Below are 23,108 nucleotides of genomic sequence, written 5' to 3' on the forward strand. Positions count from 1 at the left end.
GCAGAGCCGGCCCCGGCCCCGGCCCCGGCCCCGGCGCCCCCCGGCGGCTCGCAGCGCCTGCTCTTCTCTCACGACCTGGTGTCGGGCCGCTACCGGGGCTCGGTGCGCTTCGGCCTGGTGCGCCTCATCCACGGCGAGGACTCCGACTCGGAGGAGGACGAGGGCGGCCGCGGCGCCGGGGCCGGCAGCTCGGGGGGCTCGGAGTGCGGGGGCCCCGGGGCCGGCGGGGCCGAGGAGAGCCGGGCCAGCCCCCTGCGTCGCGGCTACGTGCGGGTCCAGTGGTACCCGGAGGGCATCAAGCAGCACGTCAAGGAGACCAAGGTGAGCGGCTCATCTGCATGCGCAAGGGGCCGCCAGGCTCGGCCGCGCCCACCCGGGCTCGCGCCCCGCGTGGGAGCGGTGCAGCCCAGGGCCCGGCAAGCTGCACCCCGCGCCTTCGTGCTCTGCCACCCCGCAGCCGCGATCCGCCAGCCCCTCGCGGCAATCCCGGACCTCGGCGCTGGCAGGGAGGCTTCCTCGCGATCATCGCCCCTAACCTTGATGGCTCCATGGAGCTCCTCAGTCATGTGCGCACCCTGCCCCACATGCACCCACTCATGCAGGGGCGCTGGAACCAGGGAGCTGAGAGCCATTGAGCCAAACTGCAAACCCTGTGTAGAATGGAAACCACTGCAAGCCAGCACCTGCTGCAGCACCCCTAGGTCCAGCACCTATGCGCTCCTGACATTTGGCGTAATTGCATAGCATACTGTGCTCAGGGACACCAGTTGTAACAACAAAGGGATTGTGACTTCCTAGGGGCAGGGGCCTTATCCACCAATTGCCATACCAGCCTGTGGGGTTATGCAGATGGTAAGATACCAAGGGCACAGCTGTCTCTTAATGGCAAAATATATCTTGCAATTATTCCTAGTATCAAGAGGCACTTTAGTATGGGATTGATATTATTCCTTATTTCTATAATCTGTTCTCTCTTGTGGGATGTTTCATTGGCCTCTTATGTATGCTAATTTTGTTGAGGTTGAAATATATTTCCCTTCTTTCAGGAGGCTTTAAAGGCAGTAATTACATCTCCTTGCCTCTCTAACCTGGAGAGGATACAGCTCTTTCCTGCTTAGAGAAGATCAAAATGTAGCTGTCTCTCATGGATTTTGGTTTAAGTTTAAAATAAGCCTAAGATGTCCAGAAAACTGGTAAACGCCATTGACTGTGAAGGTGAATTAAACAGTCCCCGGTAATAGATTCTCTCTTCTTTGGGGAGAAGTGGATGCACTATGTATTTTTTTAAAACCTCAACACAGGAGTTAAGTGCTAGGTACAATAGCTTTGAACAGTTAAAGATTTCAGTGTGACATGGTGGTGTACAGACATGAAGTGGATTCATGGAGTTGCACTTTTTTTCTGAATGATTATTCCTATCAGTCTTGCACATGTTAATTTGTGACCTTTCATTATGGTTCAAAGGCTTCAAGGTGTGAGTGTTTGAGGTCTGGTTTAGAGTACTCTCCAAAGTTAGTCTAATGCTGGGTTTTACGCACAGTGACTGACAATACATGGGAGACAAAAGAGAGAGAGGGCACTCTAACATAATACAAAGGGGCCTGGGATGAATGGGTGTCACACAGAACAGAAGGCCTGTGCTATCATCGAAACAGAAAGAGGCTGCATGCTATTTTATGGTGGTAAGTGAAGATATGAGTCTCTTAGCACAGTCTTTTACCCGCCTCCTCAAAAATCATGCAACAGAAGTCTGTTGAAGAAAGCAATGCATTTGTAATTCCAGTAGAATTTGGTAGGATCACACAACACTAATAAGTAGAGCCAAATGTAGATTGCATTGGCACTAGGCATATTGAATCTTGTTTAAAATATATGAAAAATGAACAAGGTAGACCCACTATATATATATATATATATATTTTTAAATCCCAAATCTTCATTTTGGATTTGCGGTCCTTAAGTGAGAGTGATTGCTTTTCAAATAAAATCTTTGGCAAAAATTTTTAAATTCGGTGCCTAAAGTTAACCTTTCAAATTCATTTGGAAGCTCCTAAAACAGGGCTCTTGAAATGTGTAAATATGGATTTAGGAATCTAACATTAAGCTGTCAGATTTCAAAGTGTTAGCCTTGTTCTATTTATATCACATTGCAATATGGAAAACACAGGAGTCCTGAAAGTAACAGAATTCAAAGGAGACCACTTAAATGAGTAGCTCCTTTCCTTTCCCTTTTATAGTCATATAGCTTCAGTGATGGTGTAAGACTATACAGGTAATATGCAGAAGTGCCTAAATTGTCCTATTGACTTTCCATTTGAAAATCTGCCCCAGTGACAGAATTGATGGGAACGTCAGGTACAAGATGGACTGCAATTTAATTTTGGTTAAAAACAGTATCTTACAAAAACCTGAGACCAATAGAAGTATAGCCATGAAATAGGTTTGTGTTTTTTTTTTTTTTGTTTTGTTTTGTTTTTTTTTTGCTGTAAGCCATTTTTTAAATAATCTTCCCAGTATTTCTTCTAACTCAAACATTGCATTGCTAATAGGTGAGAACAGAAATGTTAAACTAACACATCAACTCTTTTTTGTTGTCTAAGCTAGGAGAGATGCAAAATGTAAAGGCCACATAATTGTTGTTGGGAGGAGAACATTAATTGCCATTTTAATAGTTTATGGTGTTAATAACCAACTGTAGGCAAGGGTATCTAATTTTTAATACAGTGTTGAGTCTGACTCTTGCACAGGTACCTCTAGCTGTGAGATTTCAAATTTCACTTTCTTTGAAAGTATTTGACTTGATTACCTAAAGCCTGATAACGTTAAATCATGGATTTGAGATTAAAATTCTTCTCCACTCTCCTCCCAGTTCTTTTAAAAGCCTACTTTTCTTACTATTAGTCAGTTTTGCAGTGGAGAGGGACTAGAGATAGTCTCAAGGCTTAGAGTCATCAGACTGGATTCTTTATTCCAGCTCTGCCATTGACCGCTTATGACCATGAGCAAGTCACTTGGGGCATGTCTCCATGGAGTAGCCGTGAGCACTAGGGAGTTGTTTGAAACAGCACTACATAAAAGTGCACTAGAGAACTTTTAATGGGCAGTTGTAGGGTCCGAATGGTCGTATTAATGCACAGTGTGTTAATGTGGTTGAGAAATCATGCTCCCCTAGTGCATTCCCCTAGCAGGTATGACTGCCTTTGGTTTATGCCTCAGTGTCCTTATGTGGAAATGTGGACACTCCTCTACCTCACACAGGTGTTGAGGCTTAATTCATTGATGTATGTTAAGCACTTTAAGATCTTTAGATAGGAGCTCTTTCAGTGTGAACTAATATTACTAGCAAGTGCACACATTTAGCACCAGAGAGGGCAGCAATCCAGAAAAGGCCCTTGTAGCAACGTATAAGGATAGCAAAAAATAAATAACCACCAACTTCTTATGCAAATGTGGAAAGTGGCAATGCTGTTCTCTAAGCTACATAACCAGGCAACCTGAATTAGAAGCCTACCACCATTCCTAACTTCTTAGGGAATAGACAGTGTTAACAAACTAATCTTTTCCATTCCTGATCCCAGCTAGCTTTTTGGCTTTCCTATGCTTACATTTTGTGGCAGTAAATGTTGCAGACCAATGTTTGCTTGGATTTAAATGATTGCCTACACTGATACCAAGTTTAGTAAAATTATCCTCTTGCAACAGAATGTGAATTTAGGACCTATGGTAATGGATGAAGACCCTTTGGCCCCACCACTGGAACAAGTACATTAAGCTTGCTTATTAACCATATTTAGGAATCAAATAAGTGTTTTCCTAAATCGGTTTTGTGAGTAATATCAGTAGCAAGGTTCTTCTCTGGTGGCACAGACTCTGGCATTCACACCAGATTTTTATATTTTACCTCTTCCTGCTCCCTTCAAGCCTTCCTTCCTGTCCTCTGCACGTAATCTCAGACACTGAAACAATTTAAAAATCTTTGTTGCTGAATAGTCAAAAAATCTCCTGTTTTGGGAGCGTGCATCTTCTCTGTGTCCTGGCTTATCTTCAACGCCTTCTTAAAATTATGCAGCAAAACTTGAATTGCCCTCCTTGCTGATTTAAATTGCACACTTACTGTCTTCACATTGAACGTAATTCTTGCTCTATGTATATTTATATTTAATTTGCTATCCTAAAGAGATGGAGTCATTGCTGACTGGCATCAGTGTCTGAAAGTTGCAGCAGCCATTTTCCTAGCAAAGTAATCCCAAACATTTTGAACCCAGGCTAACTTTCATTTCGAGAGTTTCTCCCCCAATATGAGCATAAGAATGGCCCTACTGGGTCAGACCAAGGGTCCATCTAGCCCAGTATCCTGTCTTCCGACAGTGGCCAGCGCCAGGTGCCCCAGAGGGAATGAACAGAACAGGTAATGATCAAGTGATCCATCCCCTGTTGCCCATTCCCAGCTTCTGGCAAACATAGGCTAGGGACACCATGCCTGCCCATCCTGGCTAATAGCCATTGATGGACCTATCTTCTATGAATTTATCTAGTTCTTTTTTGAACCCTGTTATGGTCTTTGCCTTCACAACATCCTCTGGCAAGGAGTTCCACAGGTTGACTGTGCATTGTGTGAAGAAATACTTCCTTTTATTTGTTTTAAACCTGCTGCTATTAATTTCATTTGGTGACCCCCACTTCTTGTGTTATGAGAAGTGGCAAACAACACTTCCTTATGTACTTTCTCCATATCTGTCATGATTTTATAGACCTTAATCATATCTCCCCATAGCTGTCTCTTTTCAAAGGTGAAAAGTCTGTCTTATTAATAGCACCTCATACGGAAGCTGTTCCATACTCTAATCATTTTTGTGCCCTTTTCTGAACCCTTTCCAGTTCCAATATATCTTTTTTGAGATGGGGTGACCACATCTGCACACAGTATTCAAGACTGAGAGTGGTAGCCATTTTAGTCTGTATCAGCAAAAAGAACGAGGAGCATTTGTGGCACCTCAGACTAACAAATTTATTAACTAACAAACTTGTTGTTAGTTATTTACTAACAAATTTGTTAGTCTCTAAGGTGCTACAAGTATTCAAGATGTGGGGCTATCATGGATTTAAATAGAGGCAACCTGGTATTTTCTGTCCTATTATCTATCCCTTTCTTAATTATTCCCAGCATTCTGTTCACTTTTTGGACTGCCACTGCACATTGAGTGGATGTTTTCAAAGAACTATCCACAATGACTTCAAGATTTTTCTTGAGTGATAACAGCTAATTTAGATCCCATCATTTTATATATATAGTTGGGATTATGCTTTCCAGTGTGCATTACTTTGCATTTATCAACATTGAATTTCATCTGCCGTTTTGTTGCCGAGTCACTCAGTTTTGAGAGATCCTTTTGTATGCTTTTAGGAAAGGTAGTGAGGGAAAATGCATAAGTTTATTTAATGTTAATAAGTTCTTCATGATCCATTTAAAAAACACTTTCCCCTTCTCTTATCTTTCATCCCAGAATCTCAAAGCTCTTTTCACTGTCTGATCTTCACAAAGCCTGGTATTCCTGTTTTCTAGATGGGGAGAATGAGGCACAATGGTTGAGTTCATGGGAAGTCAGATCTCCTGACTTCCGTTTCTATGCTCTAATCACTAGACAGTGCCTGCTCTACAGTAGTAAAAGAGGCATCAACTATCTTACTGCATCTACCTTCATGCCAAGGGAGATGGGTTAGTGCTGTTCTAGATTTTGTTTTTCCTCAAGTGACACATACTATAGTGGTAGTTTGTTTTTTCAGTTATCATGCTCAGCATGGGTTATTGGCAGTGAAAAAAAAATCCATTCCAATATTGCCTCGTAATAGCACTGGTACTGCATGTCCTTATTGTGTAGGTCGGGAGTATGCTGATCAAGTTGTTTTGGCAAAAATTTGTGGGGATCCTGGACTGGAACGGCAGGGTCAAGGTGCAGTGACAGAACTGTGTTGGAAGTTTGTGTTCTGGTGCTAGTGAAGCTAATGAGTTAGTACTGCACTTTGCTCTTAGTTTTTTATTGTTGCTGCTGTTCCATTCAGAACCACTGGAAACAGATTCTAACCAGCACGCCTCTTCAGTGTTAATTCAGTGACTGATCAGGCTTGTTGATGTCAAATAACTTCTTGTTTTCTTTAGTTACCCCTGAAGTCTCATTGCAGATCCAACTCTGCTTCCATCTCACACAGTTCTCCTGTCCCCTCCCACTATTTATTACTATAATTTCTTGACCTCAAATGCTGAGTCATGAATAGGAGGCAGGAAACCTTTTTTTAAAGAAATAAGTCTGATTTATTTCAAAACTTCTCTTTTTGTTTGGATTCTGTCCCTTAGTTATCTGTTTTGATTTAAACTTTTAAACTACCATGGTTCTGGTATTTGCACTGTGAGGAATAAAAGTTTCCTATTTTAGTGAAGGTCTATGGTGTTGCTTCTCTTTATCCCTCTTGTAGTTGATATCAAACTTATCTTTTGAGACCCAAATACATAAGAATGGCCATACAGGTTCAGATTAATAGTCTATCCATCTAGCCCAGTATCCTGTTTTCCGACAGTGGCCAGTGCTAGATGTTTCAGAGGGAGTGAACAGAACAGGGCAACTTATCAAGCGATCCATCCCTGAAGGCTGGAATCTGTGCTGTTTACTGTAAATGAGTCAGTGGTAACGGTCTGGTCCTGTGAGGTTATGAGGTGCCATAGCTTCAGTAGGAATTAAGGCTGCAGAGTATGGAACAGCCCTTGTGAGCTCCATCCTAAATTCTGAGTAATTTGGCTAATTGTAGAAAATGTACTTGCCATCCACTAGCAAGGGGCAACATGATGAGAAGGTGCCCAGCGATTATTTTAAGATAAACGTGCAGCAGCCCTCTTCCCCCTAACCTCGTTCCTTCCAGCACTCTGTGCTTTGCAGTTTTTCTCTCCAGTCTAATTCATATCATGCAGTATGGGTTATTTAGGTGTTAATCGTAGCTGGAAGTTGGTGTGTGATACATAACCATGACTGATGGATGAAAAATTAAGAGCCTGCGAAACCTTCCATCTTCAAAGGCAGCTGGCATGTTTTTCTGTTTAGAAATTCAGAGATGTAGAGTATTTTAGCTTTTAACAGGTAAAGATGGATGGTTCTGGGTCACATAAGTATAATTTCTTGTCAGGCACCATGAATAAATGCTGATCGCTGTGCAGGATTTTAGTTTTGATGTGGTACGCAAATGTAATACCCCCAAACCATTATTACTGGTTTGTATTGAGCAGAGGATGCTGTATCTAACCCTCTCTTGCTTCTGACATTCCAGTTGGTCTCTCTGGGGATTTTGTAGGAACCACCTGACATTCGCAGCGGTTAGAGAAGAGGAGAAGGCTTACTGGAATTTTTGCAGTTCTGGGAAAAATTGATTCACTTTAGTGGATAACCTGTTCCAGCCTTCTGAATATCTATTACAAAGTTATTTGCACTTGACTTGATTGTCCATTTTGCTCTGCAGGTTCAGGACTTTGATTTGTTTGACTCTGGCTGTATAGACAAAAGGTATGTCTACACTATGGAGACTATGGCTGTGTCAATGCTATGGCATAGCTATGTCCGCATAACTAGACGGGTATAACTCCGTTGTGTAGATGGAATTTTGCTGACAGAAGAGTTTTTTCTGTGGTGTAGGAATATCACATCACCAAATGAAGTTAGCTATGTTGACAGACGCCCTCTTCAGTAGCTGCTGTGGTCAGGACTGTGTGGTCAGAAGTGTAGTTTTTTTGACTGATGTAGCTATGCTGATACAACTTTTCAGTGTAGACCAGGCCTCAGGGATCATCACAAGTATTTTATAATAAAAATGAAACCTTGTGTAGCCTGCAATATCAAAACCACTTAAATAACAGCTAGCATTGTTCCTTGAGGGGTTATTTTGAGACATTAAAGATAGGAAAATAACATAGTATGAAGTGCATGGAAGTGGTGGAATTATAGGCAAACCAAGAAATCCGTACATAATTATGCCAAACTGAATCCATTTTTATTTTTAATATTTATAAAATTTTTTATCAGAGAAATGCATTGAATTGTAGCATCTCTTTTCTAGTGTTGATTCTGCAGCAAATCAGCTGCATTCACCACGACATCAGTTAACTGAAAAATAACATCCATTTGTTAAGTTCCCATAACTACTAAAAATAAAAAATAACTTCAACGTTTGTTAAATGTCCGAGACAAGAGAATGAAAGTCCAGTCCAGCCGTTAAAGTACTTTCGTATGTGAGTGAGGCTTTTGCTGCAACCCTCATAAGAAATCCTCCTTCATTTACATTATGCAAGTCAGAGAGCAGGCAGCCACAGACAAGCAGTTTAAAGCAGCACTGAAAATTTAAATTTGTCATCTCTCCTGGAGAATTTGCATGGAGTTCAAACAGCAGAATTTTTCTGACAGATGCTTTTGAGGACAAGATTTCACTTGTTTTCCTCCCCTTCCACCACCTTTCCATATCCCTCCCTCAGATCCCACTTCTCGTCAAAGAAGAGAGACATAATTTTAATGTTTGGTGTCTGTGTTGGCGCTAGGAGCAATGTTAATAACTGACATTTGCAAAGCTAAAAGCCTCATCCCACTTGACTGTTTAATTACTTGAGGGATTTCAAAGGCTCTGAAGGTTGACAACACCTTCCTTAAATGCTGGCTAGGAAGAACCTGCTTCATTGTTTCCACTCTGCCTGTTCCCTCCCCACCATGTGCTTCTTTTTTCTTAAAATGGAACATCATCATCTTAGAAAACAACATTCTTCTCTGAAATCTTTGTACCTACTATGACAAGGCACACTTCCAGTTACTAGAACTGGAAGATGAGAGAGACTAGCTTTTTCAGTTTTGCTTTGTGCACTTGACAGAATTTGAATGTGTAATTCAGTTTTGCTGTTTCCCCAGTAAGGTTTTTCTCCCATTTGTGGAGGTCTGTCTTTAACATAGTCATAAAGAGGGAAGAAAAACACTTTTAAAAATAGCATTATGTGATTCTGAAACCACGATTGTTAGGAGGCTCCTTAAAAAAAAATAAAATTCAAGTTGACAGTTTAAATAGCAAATAAATGTAAATTTAAATAAATACATAAAAATCCTACTTGCCATTGCCTGGATGTTAGCTCATATTTATCAGGGACCTCATTCTTTGACAAGTCAGGATATTACAACAGTTTAAAAGGGACTCTACCAACTTGACTTTTGTGAAATTGACTAACTCCAGAAAGTCATTTTCCCATATTTCACTCCCTTTAAATACTGTTGTCCTTTTAAAATTCCATCTTTTTTGAGATGTATAAGGGTTTTTCTTCTCTCCTGTTGCTTGTTATAACTAGGGCCCTACTAAATTCATGGTCCATTTTGGTCAATGTCACAGTCATAGGACTTTAAAAATCGTAAATTTCATGATTTCAGATATTTAAATCAGAAATGTCATGGTGTTGTAACTGTAGGGGTCCTGACCCAGCTCTGAAGGCAAGAGTGCAGAAGTAAAAGTGACATCATATGGTATTGCCACCTTTTACTTCTCTGCTGCTGGCAGGATGCTGCTCTGAAGGCAGCGCAGAAGTAAGGGTGGCAATACCACGACCCTCCTACAATAATCATCCTCCCCATGACCGTCTTTTGGGTTAGGACCTCAAGTTTGAGGAACGCTGGTTTTCCCCCCCACCCCCCCGTGAAATCTGTATAGTGTAGTGTAAAAGTACGCAAAAGACCAGATTTCAGTCTGTGATGCATTTTTCACGGCCGTGAATTTGGTGGGGCCCTAGTTATTATGGTATTTTCAGAAAGAAAGAAGCTGACTATTTAGGGGATACAGCGAAATTGGCTATAAAGGAAGTACTGTCAAATGCACCAAATAAACTGAAAAAATAAGGTTTGTTTTTGCTACCTTCTTTCAGCTATAGTGTTTTTGGAAGTTATGGATAACTATAGTAGATACAGGTTTCAGATGGATAGCCGTGTTAGTCTGTATCAGCAAAAAGAATGAGGAGCCGTTGTGGCACTTTAGAGACCAACAAATTTATTTGAGCATAAGCTTTCATGGACTGTAACCCACTTCATCAGATGCACAGAGTGAAAAATACAATAGGCAGGTATAAATATACAACACATGAAAAGATGGGAGTTGCCTTACCAAGTGAGGGGTTCAGTGGTAACGAGGCCAATTCAATCCAGGTGGATGTGCTTCATTCCCAACAGTTGATAAGAAGGGGTGAATATCAACAGAGGGAAAATGACTTTTTGTAGTGATCCAGCCACTCCCAGTCTTTATTCAGGCCTAATTTGATGGTGTCCAGTTTGCAAATTAATTCCAGTTCTTCAGTTTCTCGTTAAAGTTTGTTTTTGAAGTGTGTTTTGTTGAAGAATGGCCACTTTTAAGTCTGAGTGTTCAGGGAGATTGAAGTGCTCTCCTACTGGTTTGTGAATGTTACAATTCTTGATGTCTGATTTGTGTCCATTTATTCTTTTGCGTAGAGACTGTCCGGTTTGGCCCATGTACATAGCAGAGGGGCATTGCTGGCACATGATGGCATATACAACAGTTTCAGAAAAATGTGATTTCGTACACACACACACACACACACGATTGGCAGGTTTCTCGTGAAAGGATTAATGCATTTAAACTATAAGTGCTTTATAAACTGTATGTGCAAGGATCACTGCAGCTACCTCATGGGTAAGGCATGTTAGTTGTTTAACAGCAATACTCCAACAATTCAGGGAAAGAAGTGACAAGTACCTGATTTAATATGAAACTATGAAGGGGGATTTCTACTATGCTGCACGTAATTACCCTGGCCAGAAAGTAGGGTTCCAGTTGAAATTTAAGAACTGAGTGAAGATTTGTTCAAGTACAGCAGTGCTGACATTTTCACACGGTGACTCTGAAAGTCCCTATGATAGCCATGAGGCACAACCAGGACGTGACTGTGCCACTTCCGTATTGTAGTACAGGAATCTAACGTCCTTGGTGTGTCTGTGGTTACCTTCATTCCGGAACTGGTTTCTGGGTTTGCTTTCTCCATCTTAGCTTGTTTTGGATCTTCCTTCAGAACCTAGCTGTGTATTGAAACAAATAGGCCATAAAACTATAATAACAAAGTTACGGTGTGTTGTCTATGTCTGTACAGCTATAAAAGCAGCACTGAGCCTTGTCTTCAGACTGCAGAGTTATGGGCTCATTGCTGTAAGACATTGTTCAAGCTCCACAAAGAATCTGACAAAGTGAAACCCTCATTGAAAGTTTAACCACTGGATGAAAATCTTCTCTGTAAAAATACTGGAATAGACACCTCTATAACTCCTACAAATCCATTTTGGACACCGACAAACCAATTTGTGGTGGGGAAGAATATAGAGATTTGGCTTTTGTTATGTGCAGTTCAGCTACTCTAAAGGAGATATGTCGGGTAAGCACCGAATTCAGTATTTTTTCCTCTTTCACAGGATAGCCATTTTTACAAATAGGAAGGTTAAGAGACAAGGCCAAGAGGGTCAGATTTTTAAAATCTGACCAACTACATATTTTTTCCAAATAAATCATCCATTTTATGTCTAATTTGTTTTCACTGTGGGGGCATATAGGTAAGTGTACGTACATACTATATTAACTTTAAATACGTTAACATTCATATGTTCAGCATTATTGGCATCCTCTAGTGAAAGAAGTAATAACGTGTTGGAATGAGGACATTTATTGGCTAGTAATCTACTTGAGGCAGTGACCTCATCTCCTTCTGTGTCTTATACAAGGTCAGGCATTGGCATTTAATAACAAATGAATAATTAGAAACGAAATCAAATACTGCTTTGGCCTCTCTATACCTTTCTTTATAGGAACTGCACACTTTTGTGAGGTTTATGCCCTTTATGTGTCGTTTCCAGCACTTGTGTATCCCAGATTAATTATGTGTAGGTGTATTGGGGAACAGATAAACACACAGCTGGAAAGCTCATTTGTCTTGTGTATTTTTCAGCAATTGGTCAAGACTTTCAAAATTGGGTGCCTAAGCTTAGGCTCCTAAACAAGTGGCCCGGTTTTTAAAGGTTTTGAGCAGCCACCCACCCTTTGGGATCACATGGAGCTGCTGGGTGCTGAGTCCTTTTGAAAATTGTGTCATTTATTTAGGGTCCTAAATATGGATTTAGTCTCAATTTTAGGCCTCCAGTTCTAAAAATTGTGGCCTTTGTTTTATTTGTTGCAGTTGTGGGTGCCGTGGCCCAGTATGAAATGGCCAAACACAGTATGAAGGCAACCAGGGGTATGAAGATCAGGAACTGTGGGAAAGCTGGAGAGGGGAAGAGAGTAATCAATATCACACGAACCCTTATAAGTGTGTGAGCTTTTTCCCCCAGGAGTAAATTTTAAACAGAAAACTCTCTTCAGTTTGCATTTGCAATGCTATCATTTCACAGCCTCCGTTCATGTCTCTCTTCTGAGATGAACAGAAACCAAATGGGTCTGGCATTCCTCCATTAAGCAGCAGATATTTTATAACATAAAAATTGCACCACTTGCAGTTCCTCATTCAGCACACATCAAACACTGCTTAGGTGATAAGTTCTTATCACTTCTTGTGATGTTGATGCTCCTTTTATGAAGGATGGGGCTCTGACTAGTAAGGAGGCTAGGTAGGGAGAAGCAAAGACCAGGAGGGAAGAGGGCTAATTAATTGCCAGGTAAAAGAGAAGGCCTCAACTCTGTTCTTTAGATTGAAGCAGGGGATTTTCTACTGGCTTAGTTTATCATTTTTATTAAAAATAACTGGGTGATATTTCCATCGCATTCAGTGGAAGATGAATCTCCTATGTAGAGTAAAATACATTAGTGGTAGAGGGGTTGGAATTAGTTCCATCATTATTCTTTTTTAACCTACTTTTCAAAAGACACTATTACAATTTTCTTGAGAATGAAAGGGGATTATATGTACGAATCATTTTTGTTTTAAGACGTAAGGTTCTGTTTCTCTGCTGATAATGATACTTAGCGCTTACTTAGCACTTTTAATCTTCAAAGCATTTTCCAAACACTAATATCGCAGGACCTCTGTGGCCATTTCTCCATTTGGGAAACTTGGCAAAAATTTCCCAGTATTGCTCACACTACAGCTATCAGGTGGTGGTAGCGATATTGGGAGCCCTAATGAAGGTGGGCTGCTGTTGTGTTAAGTACTCTGTTCATTAGACCTGCTCTAATTAGGTTTGACAGCATGGTAATAAAAACACTTCTAAAGCTGCACCTGAGCTGTATTAATTTTAGGAAACTTCTTGAAAATTCTCAGTGCAGAGACAGCCAGAGACTTCTGTTCTGGACATATTATCTCTCCTCCATGACTTTCATAGCACATCGGATCACGTGCTGTATAGGTGCAGCATGTTGCCACTATACAATCACAGTCTACATTCAAGTTTTAAGGGTTATCCCTACTGATTCTGGAGCTCAGGTCACCTTTGCAAAGGTCTGTTCGTTTGCTGTGATGAGTAACTTTTTAAGATTAGCAAGTAAACTCGCATGATGATTTGGTAATGGGAAAAATGCTAAAGAATAGGCAAGGATACTTTTGTGTGGTCTAGAAAACTTTTATGACAATTTTGGAAGGCTGTCTCAAACATTTTGTATTAGAAATGTATTCAGTAATGTGTAATAGGCCGTTAGCTTCTGGAAGGATGTTTAATACCTTCAAGGTGTTTTATAGAATCCAAGAGGTATTAAGAATCTATCTTAGTCACTAGTTAAATGAACTGATTGTAGAGCTTAGCCCTGAGTGAAAGTGTGGTGAAGCACAATTATAACTAACATACCTACGATGAGTTCTCTGACCAGAATGGACGCTGTTGTTTTTCTTCACCATGCTAAGGTCCACAGATTTGTTACAATGGGGTCTTCAGCTTGCTTGCCATGTGAGGGCAGAATCAGACCGGTCAGTCATGGGCAGCAGGGGAATGCCCCACCCTCTTGATGTCCTTGTCTCTTCCTTCCCCCTCCACCCCCAGTATCAGGCAGCTCAGCCAGCGCTTTAATAAAGGAAAAGTCAACATTTTGTTTTAAATATCCAACTTAACATGTTGCCTCGTCATTTTTCTGTCTAATTCCCAGCAGCGACCCAGACTGTGTTTGCCTTTTAGGGAGATTGTCCTCTCATCTCTGCTTCCCCTTCTGTTTTTGAAGTTGAGCTTTCTCTGAGATCCAGTATTGTACTCAGAGAGTTGTCTTGTCTCCTTTACTGAGGTCAGCCATGTAGCCATCATCTGTACATTCACCATATTTGAAATTTGGGTCATCCAGTGTTTAGCCAGTGGCATTTTTGTTGGAAGTCTTCTCCACATCCTAATGCCCAGGGGAAGAGGGAGGATGTATATTGTATGTAAACATTCCCAAATACAGAATATAAGGAATGATTCTGCTTCCCACTCTGAAGTCTCACTGCTGTGAAAATCCTGTTGTAACAGATCTGTGGACCTTAGCATGAATTACAGTGGGAAAAGAGGTGTGCTTACCAGAAAATGTCCTTACTTTGAGTAACAATGTCCACAGATGCAGCCCACCCCAGAGAGAAATGGATCATCCAGAATAAAGAGGGAAATTGACATCCAAAGAGTTGGGTTTGGTTTGTTGGGAGGATTTCACATGCTTTGTAATAAGAGAAATCATTATGCTTTTTTTCTCCAATGTATATTTAACACAAATTCTGTAGTTAGGGAAAGTAGATCTGAATGGTCCTGGCTGTGGAAATTATCTCAACTTGGAGAAACTCCGGAGGAAAGGGCATTCCCCTGCTGCCTGTGGCTCATAGGTCTGGTTCTGGCCCTGAGCTGCAAACTGGCTGAACTACCCATCGTAATGAATCCGTGGACCTTTATTGCTCAAAGAGGGGAAATTTTCAGGTAAACAGAGATTAAATTTTCCTATTCTGAACCATAGTTTGTAGCCTGGTTTGGTGAGCATTCTTCAAAGGGAAAAAAAAATCCCTGGCCATACTGCTCAGAGAAACTATTAGAACTCTACGTGACTAGCACTTGACTAACATTCAAGTCCCAACATTTGATGATACCTAAAAAAGCAATCTGCTCTCTCTCATATAATAACTATTGAGTGTTGGGAAGGTGTGAGGAGCTGCAGATTAGCAGGAATATTGAGAGAGGATTGTAGTAGGTGAAGTCGGAATTCTGAGAAAATAATAGTTGTTGGCATATGTGCTCTTCGTTTGTCTGCTCATCTTTGGGTATGATGAGCGCAGAAGGTATGCGTCTGTGTGATTCCTCTTCCCTATCCTCTAGTTGTTTCCTAGTTCTGGTGTAATTAAAAAGGAGAGGGCAAAATGATGATGAAAGAAAGGGAGTTAGCCATAAAGGATTACCCAAATGCCAGGGTAACTGGTGAGGTACCATGCAGCATCGGAATGGGAGAGAATAATCAAACCCAATGCACAAATATTTACCCCAGACCTTAAACATCTGCGTCCTAAACCACCTTCTTAATACATTTGTTTAATTAAGATACTAAACTAATCTAATCCTAGCTAAAAGATGTTTGATGTCTCTTTGCATATCCACCAATGCTGTGAACCTGTTGCCATTTATCATCGTTTCCATGAAAGCTACATAGATTTTTTTCTGTAGTGGCTTATTGTATTGATCGTACAGTTTTACAATAACCAGCTATTCGCCCAGAACATTTCTGGCGCGTGTTGCTGAATTAGTTTATCAACTGCCCTTTGGTCTCCCAAACTAGAAAGTTCCTCTGTTTAGTTTTATGTGGGGTTAGAAATTTGTCCTGTATCAGCACAAGACGTCCTTTAGTTCACAAAGTAAATCTGCCCTGTAATGGCTATCATGGTAAAGTGTTAAGCACTGGTTAGGTTATTCTGCTGTAACAAAATATAAAAAGGGCTGCATTTTATTTTTATATTTTTTTTGCTTGTGAATAATGGGTTGTCTTAATGCCTGATTCTCTGCTGCCTTCCACCTTGTATAAACATGAATACTAGTGGAAAACGGACATAAAATGCTACAGTGGATATAAATGAATGGAGAATTCTGATTTGATAGCATTTCGCATCCTTTCTGCACTTGTAAGGCCGAGTAGAATTGGTCTCTTAAAAGTATAAAGCTCAAATCATTGAGATAGTTGATGCCACAGGGACTTGTGCAGCCTTCTATTTCCTGCACTTCTTTTCCTTTTGTCTAAGAACAAGTTGTTTCCAGTTCAGTATTCAACGCCACTTCTGTCAGGGTAATGTATCTTTATCATCAAGAGGGATTGATTCGATGATCTAATAGATTTTGTGTGACTGTGCTCCTAAATGGAGGACTCTAATAACTAATATGGAATAAATAACAAGAACATGCTACCACTTCAGAAACTCTGATCCTTGTTTGTATATCTAAAGCTCCTTAATTAGATGAGAAAAGAAAAAAAATGCAGAAAGTGTGAGAGAAACCATCTCTAATAAATTTTTTTCAGCATTGATGCTTTAAGGTTTGGGAAAAGTTCTGGCCTTTCCTTAATCAAGCTGTGGCTGTGTTTTCCCTTCTCCATGGCATAAGTTAAAGCCAAAGAGTCAGCCCTATATATTAGTCTCAATTTACTGGCTTTCTTTCACAATAGTTAAAGAAATTTTTCACAGTTGAATTATGTCTTACATTAGCATAGTGAACGTGGCATTAGTTCAATGTCCTGTTAATTCACCATATTCTGTTATTTAATTGGCATGCCTATGGAAAAAACGCAATGTGCATTTAGACTTAATTTAATCTCTTCCACTGTGATGCTTTGGTTTCTCCTTTGTTTTTGCCCCACGCAGCTGCTTTCTCTTCAGATTATTGCAGTCTTTGTGATTAAGGCATGCATGACCATGAAAGCAAGGCGGTTTTACAGAGAAAATACTCTTATCTTTGAACTCCCATAGCATGCTTATTCAGTGCAAAGCAGCTGGAATGAGGCTGGACTTTTTGTCAGTGTTTACGTCCTGGGAGAGACTGTCAGAAGTGCCGATGCAGTCAAAAAGGTTGTGATAGCCCTACCTGCCTAAATCTGGAAAGTATCTGATATCGCTAGCAACAGCCAATGTGGTATACGCCACAGATTGCTCACCGCGTCTAGAGGAGTACGGTTGGTGTATGTGGCTCATCACTTAGAGAGAGATGCAATCAGCATAAATTTTGACTTTTTTACCTTTTTGTTTTGTTTTGTTTTTTTTCCTAATTTGTTTGCTTTGATCTCCTCTTAATCTATCATTGATGAGTAGTGCTGGTCATTACCTGGAGAAACTCTCGGTGAAAGTACTGAATGGGCTGGCCACTAGAGGTGGTGATTACATGGCTGACTCTCTTTCTTCCTGCTGCCATCCCAAGAAAATCCACTGAAAACTATCACTATTTTACTTTTTGAGTGGTGTATGTTTCCAGCTAAGTGTGGCTCATGGATTCAGTTGACCAGAGAGGGGTCACAAAAGCTTTTTTCTCTGGAGACTTGAGAGCTCTCAAACAGGAGTCTCCACAATTAGGGCATTTTGTAATAACACTAAGCAGTTATTTGTGCAGCCTCATTTCTGTGCACTGCAGATCAATCTCTTCTCTATGCCAAAAGCAATGTGTTGGCTTGATGGATTTATGTAACAGCCACAGGAATGAAAGGTCCCAAGAACTTTGTAAGACATTCTGTTTGTGCTGGAGGTTTTCTATGAGCTTTGCGGGAGAACTGCATTTATAGGATTCTGTCCATTGATGCCAAGAACATCAGGTTGGAATTGATTGGATCCAGTGTTCCAAAGTTGTTATGTTGCATCCAAATGGACAAATGCCATCAAGGTGAACATAGGGCTTTGGATCACTTGGCCATCAAGGAGGAGGCGGTGTGTGCAATCGGGCAATTCAGTGAACAAATGTCCTTTTGATTATTTTTCCTAATATACTTCCAGTCGTCTGGGTGAACTCTGCTTTCAAGTGTAGTAGAATTCAGGTAAACTTTGTTGTTCTGGGACAAGGTAAAGGTGGGGAATTTTTCATATGTTTCCTTGTTGGGGCAGATGCTGTTCTGGGCAAGCTTCCCCCACACTGCTGCTGTATCTCACTTGTCCTTGACTCTCAGCACTGCTTCCGTTCCCATCCTGGGCCTCTCTGGAGAAGAGACTGCCTGTCATGTTAAGTTGTGCAGTGGTTTTGCAATATGAACAAATGTCCGCTAGGGACTAGGGTGAAACAGTTGCACGTATTTTCATTTATGACCTAAAAGCCATGATTTAATCCCTGGCCTTTAGAGGTGAAACATTAGTACATTAACCCATCTTGGCATCAATACATATTAACAAGGAGGGGTGTGAGGGGGGTGAAGGACACACCACTGAAACATCAATTGTGTGTAAACAGCATACAGTGTATTTGAGAAGCTATAATGTGGCAGGAGCTGGCCATCTGTATCTTTTGTCAGATCAAGGTGTTACCTTGCTTTGCATCATAGGTCTTTCAAACTCTGCAACTATTTATCAATCTTCCTTTATGGATTTTGTTTTGAAACATACATACTTTCTTCATGCATTTAAAGCCCTGCGCGGATACAAAATGTGTATCTGCGTCCGATCCGTGATCCGGAAACCTGGTGCGTGGATATCTGCGGATGTAAAGTGGATATCTGCAGATTTGCAGAACTCTACATGCAGTTGAAGCATCTGTGTTCCTTTCCCAAAAATTGCTTTTGTGCATCACACTGATGGATATGGTTTGATTTCCTCTAATAGAATGACTTATATTCTCAGGGAAAGCTGAACTTCTCCAATTCCACTACTTTGTGGTAAGTTCTAGGTTTTTTGTGAATCATGAAAGTGTTGTCTCTTTGCGTGCTCAGAGTGTCACTAATATCTGATGGTATGCTTTTCAATTCAGTATTTTCCATAATTATTCATCATTTCATAATTGCTCTCTGAAAATGGGTGCCAGAGTTTTGTTTTTTCCCTACCAAAATATTTTTTCCTCCATGTGTGCGCCCTGGTTCATTGTGGGCATGGGCTACAGATGTTCAATTTCCCTTTTCCGCCCCCCACCCCCCGAATCAGACTTGTTATTTGCCTTGGTTCATTCTACACTTCATGTGTTGGACTTTGCAAAAATGTCCATGTGGTCAGGGTGTGTGGTGGAAGAGGAGGGGGACTGAGTGTTTGTTTGTTTGTTTGTTTGTTTGTTTTTGTTGCTATAGCTTTCTGAAATTACTAAAATACTTTGAGACAGAAGAGAAGGGTGCTATCATTTACAACAATAAACAATATTATAGGAAAAGTAATGGCTTCTAATTGATAATGTCACATTTAAAGTTGCCTCATCAAAAGCTTCATCTGCTTAAAGTAACTTAGTTGTGTTTTTTTTAAGATACAGGTTTCAGCTTTAAGCAAAATGTTGGTTTTGATTTTCAGGGTACCACTGTTCAAACATACTGTGCTAGCCTCGGTACCATGGATGCACTCCACCGAATTCACATGCTTTAGTGGGGTGACACAACACCGAATGTATAAAAATCACTTCCAAAAATTCAAATAGAACAATTTCGAATTAGTTTCGTACTGTAGATGTACCCTTAGATATATTTTGTGTCTCAGGGAGCTAGAAGAGAACTTCACTGCGTGGAGCATCTTTCTTCAATTGCATTGATGGCAGGTGGTCTTATTAAACAGGTTGATAAGATACTAGCAAAGTCTCCAATGGGCTAAGCTAATTCATTTACGAAAATGTTGTCCTAGTTGTGACTTGTCAAGAAAACTTACCACTGACTTCTGTGCATGTAGTGACCATATAATTTAAATATGATTCTGGAACATTGCTATGGCAAACAATTTAACTTCGATTCAAGCACTGACGAACGATCGTATTCTGCATGGCCAATGTTTCTTTTTATGTGTAGCTGAATCATAACGGGAGTGCAGTTATTTCTGTTAATAACAAGCTATCTGTAGAGGTTAACTCTGAACTGAAACTACCTCTAGGAGGAATTACAAACTTACTGTCAAAACAAACATTTTTGCATGGAGCTCCTAAAAAGAATAAGAGTAGATTTGGAGGCTGCTTATTTTCACAGTGGCAAAGAAATTCAACACTTCTTGAAAGGCAGCTCAGCCAGACAGCTTGCTCTGTGGTAGGTAGAGAGTACAGCTCTTCCTTTAGAAATCTGTAAGACAGCGACTCCACGTTCAGTTCCTAGTTTTGCTAACTGGCATTCAAACATCAATTGATGCAGTGCTTTGAAGAGGGGTGTTAACGGTGGCTGAGAGGTGCTACTGGTAGTCTTCCCTAACCTTTCCAAGGTCCCAAGTTATGACAGTGTAGGTCATAAATCAAACAGAGAAATTTTCCTTACTATGTCAATTTAAACTTGCCCCCAAATTCATATATTTTTAAAAGATTATTTTACAGCCTTATGGCCAATACAATATTACAATGGATTAAAAACACTTTAACATTCCGCTGTAGTTGATTGGAAACCAAATGTTGCAAGGTTGAGAGCCTGAAAGTGAAACGAGCTTTGCATTTCAGTGGGACGATGCTGAAGGAAATGCAAAATGTAAACCAGCTTAAATAGCAACCAATAAATTTGGCTTAAACTTACACCTCTCTTGCTTTAAGAAGGTGGTGTCTTGTAAATGTTAGATCACACTATAGTTAAGTTGACAGTGTCCCATGAATATGTTCCACACCAATTCAAGCTTCATTCCACAAAGTCTTCTCTAAAAAGTTAGACTAAAGTTTTAATTATAAAGTTTAATTATTTTCCATGTTCTGTTGCTTTGAGCTTTAATCTAAAAGTTCCGTGAGGTAGTTAACACTTTATGTACACAGGTTGATTCCTATTTAAGATCCACGGGTACTGTCTTCTCCTGTTAGTTTGAGATCTTCCATATTGATCCAAAGACAAAGTGAAAAAGTAAAGAAAATTTCCCGTTTTTAGTGGGAAGGGAAATGGCCATTTTCCTCATTCATATCTTGTCCAGGCTGATGGTGCTTAGCACTTGGTGTCTGACCTGAAATGAATTGGTGAGTCTCTGCAGTTCCTAGCAGACAGATATCCGTCACAAAGCCGCCACCGCCACTATCAAAGCTGGCATCAATTAATATCTTGGTTGCAGTCCTAGTAAGGAGCCAAAGGATTTACTTGGTAATGTGTCCCACACGACTGAATGGTAGTTATACCTGAGGCGGAACTTCAGGTAGCTTACATGAGGAAAAACATACCCTCTGCTCCTCCTGGGTGAGAAAATTAAGAATTTCTTAGCCTGTCCTTCAGTTAAAACCTGAGTAAACTAGCTATCCAATTCTGAATCCTTCAAGGAGACCCCCAGCAAAACCAGGGGAGACTTGATTTGATTGTTGTACCTTAGGACTATCTCACTGTAAGAGACTTTAAATCATAAAAAAAACAAGGGGATACCTACCCTAAATTAATAGATAATTAAGAGATTAAAGGAAATCATTTTTCAAGAGAGATTCCAGAAGACTGGAAAAGGGCAAATATAGTGCCCATCTATAAAAAGGGAAATAAAAACAATCCAGGAAACGACAAACCAATTAGTTTAACTTCTGTGCCAGGGAAGATAATGGAGCAAGTAATTAAAGAAATCATCTGCAAACACTTGGAAGGTGGTAAGGTGATATGGAATAGCCAGCATGGATTTGTAAAGAACAAACCATATCAAACCAATCTGATAGCTTTCTTTGATAGGATAACGAGTCTTGTGGATAAGGGAGAAGCGGTGGATGTGGTATACCTAGACTTTAGTAAGGCATTTGATACGGTCTCGCATGATATCCTTATCGATAAACTAGGCAAATACAATTTAGATGGGGCTACTATAAGGTGGGTGCATAACTGGCTGGATAACCGTACTCAGAGAGTAGTTATTAATGGCTCCCAATCCTGCTGGAAAGGTATAACAAGTGGGGTTCCGCAGGGGTCTGTTTTGGGACCGGCTCTGTTCAATATCTTCATCAACGACTTAGATGTTGGCATAGAAAGTACGCTTATTAAGTTTGCGGACGATACCAAACTGGGAGGGATTGCAACTGCTTTGGAGGACAGGGTCAAAATTCAAAATGATCTGGACAAATTGGAGAAATGGTCTGAGGTAAACCGGATGAAGTTCAATACAGACAAATGCAAAGTGCTCCACTTAGGAAGGAACAATCAGTTTCACACATACAGAATGGGAAGAGACTGTCTAGGAAGGAGTATGGCAGAAAGAGATCTAGGGGTCATAGTGGACCACAAGCTAAATATGAGTCAACAGTGTGATACTGTTGCAAAAAAAGCAAACGTGATTCTGGGATGCATTAACAGGTGTGTTGTAAACAAGACACGAGAAGTCATTCTTCCGCTCTACTCTGCGCTGGTTAGGCCTCAACTGGAGTATTGTGTCCAGTTCTGGGCACCGCATTTCAAGAAAGATGTGGAGAAATTGGAGAGGGTCCAGAGAAGAGCAACAAGAATGATTAAAGGTCTTGAGAACATGACCTATGAAGGAAGGCTGAAAGAATTGGGTTTATTTAGTTTGGAAAAGAGAAGACTGAGAGGGGACATGATAGCAGTTTTCAGGTATCTAAAAGGGTGTCATCAGGAGGAGGGAGAAAACTTGTTCACCTTAGCCTCTAATGATAGAACAAGAAGCAATGGGCTTAAACTGCAGCAAGGGAGATTTAGGTTGGACATTAGGAAAAAGTTCCTAACTGTCAGGGTAGTTAAACACTGGAATGAATTGCCTAGGGAGGTTGTGGAATCTCCATCTCTGGAGATACTTAAGAGTAGGTTAGATAAATGTCTATCAGGGATGGTCTAGACAGTATTTGGTCCTGCCATGAGGGCAGGGTACTGGACTCGATGACCTCTCGAGGTCCCTTCCAGTCCTAGAGTCTATGAATCTATAAGATGACTTACAAAGTGCAAGAAATGGATCTGTCTTTACTACCAACGTTAAAGTGCTGCCATGGCAGTGCTTTAATGTGGCTGTGTAGTCGCGGCACCAACACTAGGGGAGAGCTCTCCCAGCATTTAAAAAACAAAAACAAAAAAAAACCCACTCCCACGAGGGGAATAGCTACCAG

General features: G+C 40.7%; 1 protein-coding gene across 2 annotated transcripts in view; it reads left to right on the forward strand.

Annotated features, from left to right (window-relative positions):
* The first annotated feature begins 59 nt into the window (after nt 1-59).
* Nucleotides 60-23,108, forward strand: part of UBE2O (ubiquitin conjugating enzyme E2 O) — an 86,205-nt gene continuing 63,156 nt past the window's right edge. Inside the window, exon 1 of one of the 2 annotated variants that reach the window (XM_032792831.2) lies at nt 60-321. The gene's annotated coding sequence lies outside the window, so the exon portion shown is untranslated. The remainder of the gene's footprint in view (nt 322-23,108) is intronic. The other variant, XM_032792829.2, reaches the window with a different exon arrangement.

Source organism: Chelonoidis abingdonii, chromosome 13 (assembly GCF_003597395.2).
Source record: "Chelonoidis abingdonii isolate Lonesome George chromosome 13, CheloAbing_2.0, whole genome shotgun sequence".
In the NCBI taxonomy this organism is placed as follows: Eukaryota; Metazoa; Chordata; order Testudines; family Testudinidae; genus Chelonoidis; species Chelonoidis abingdonii.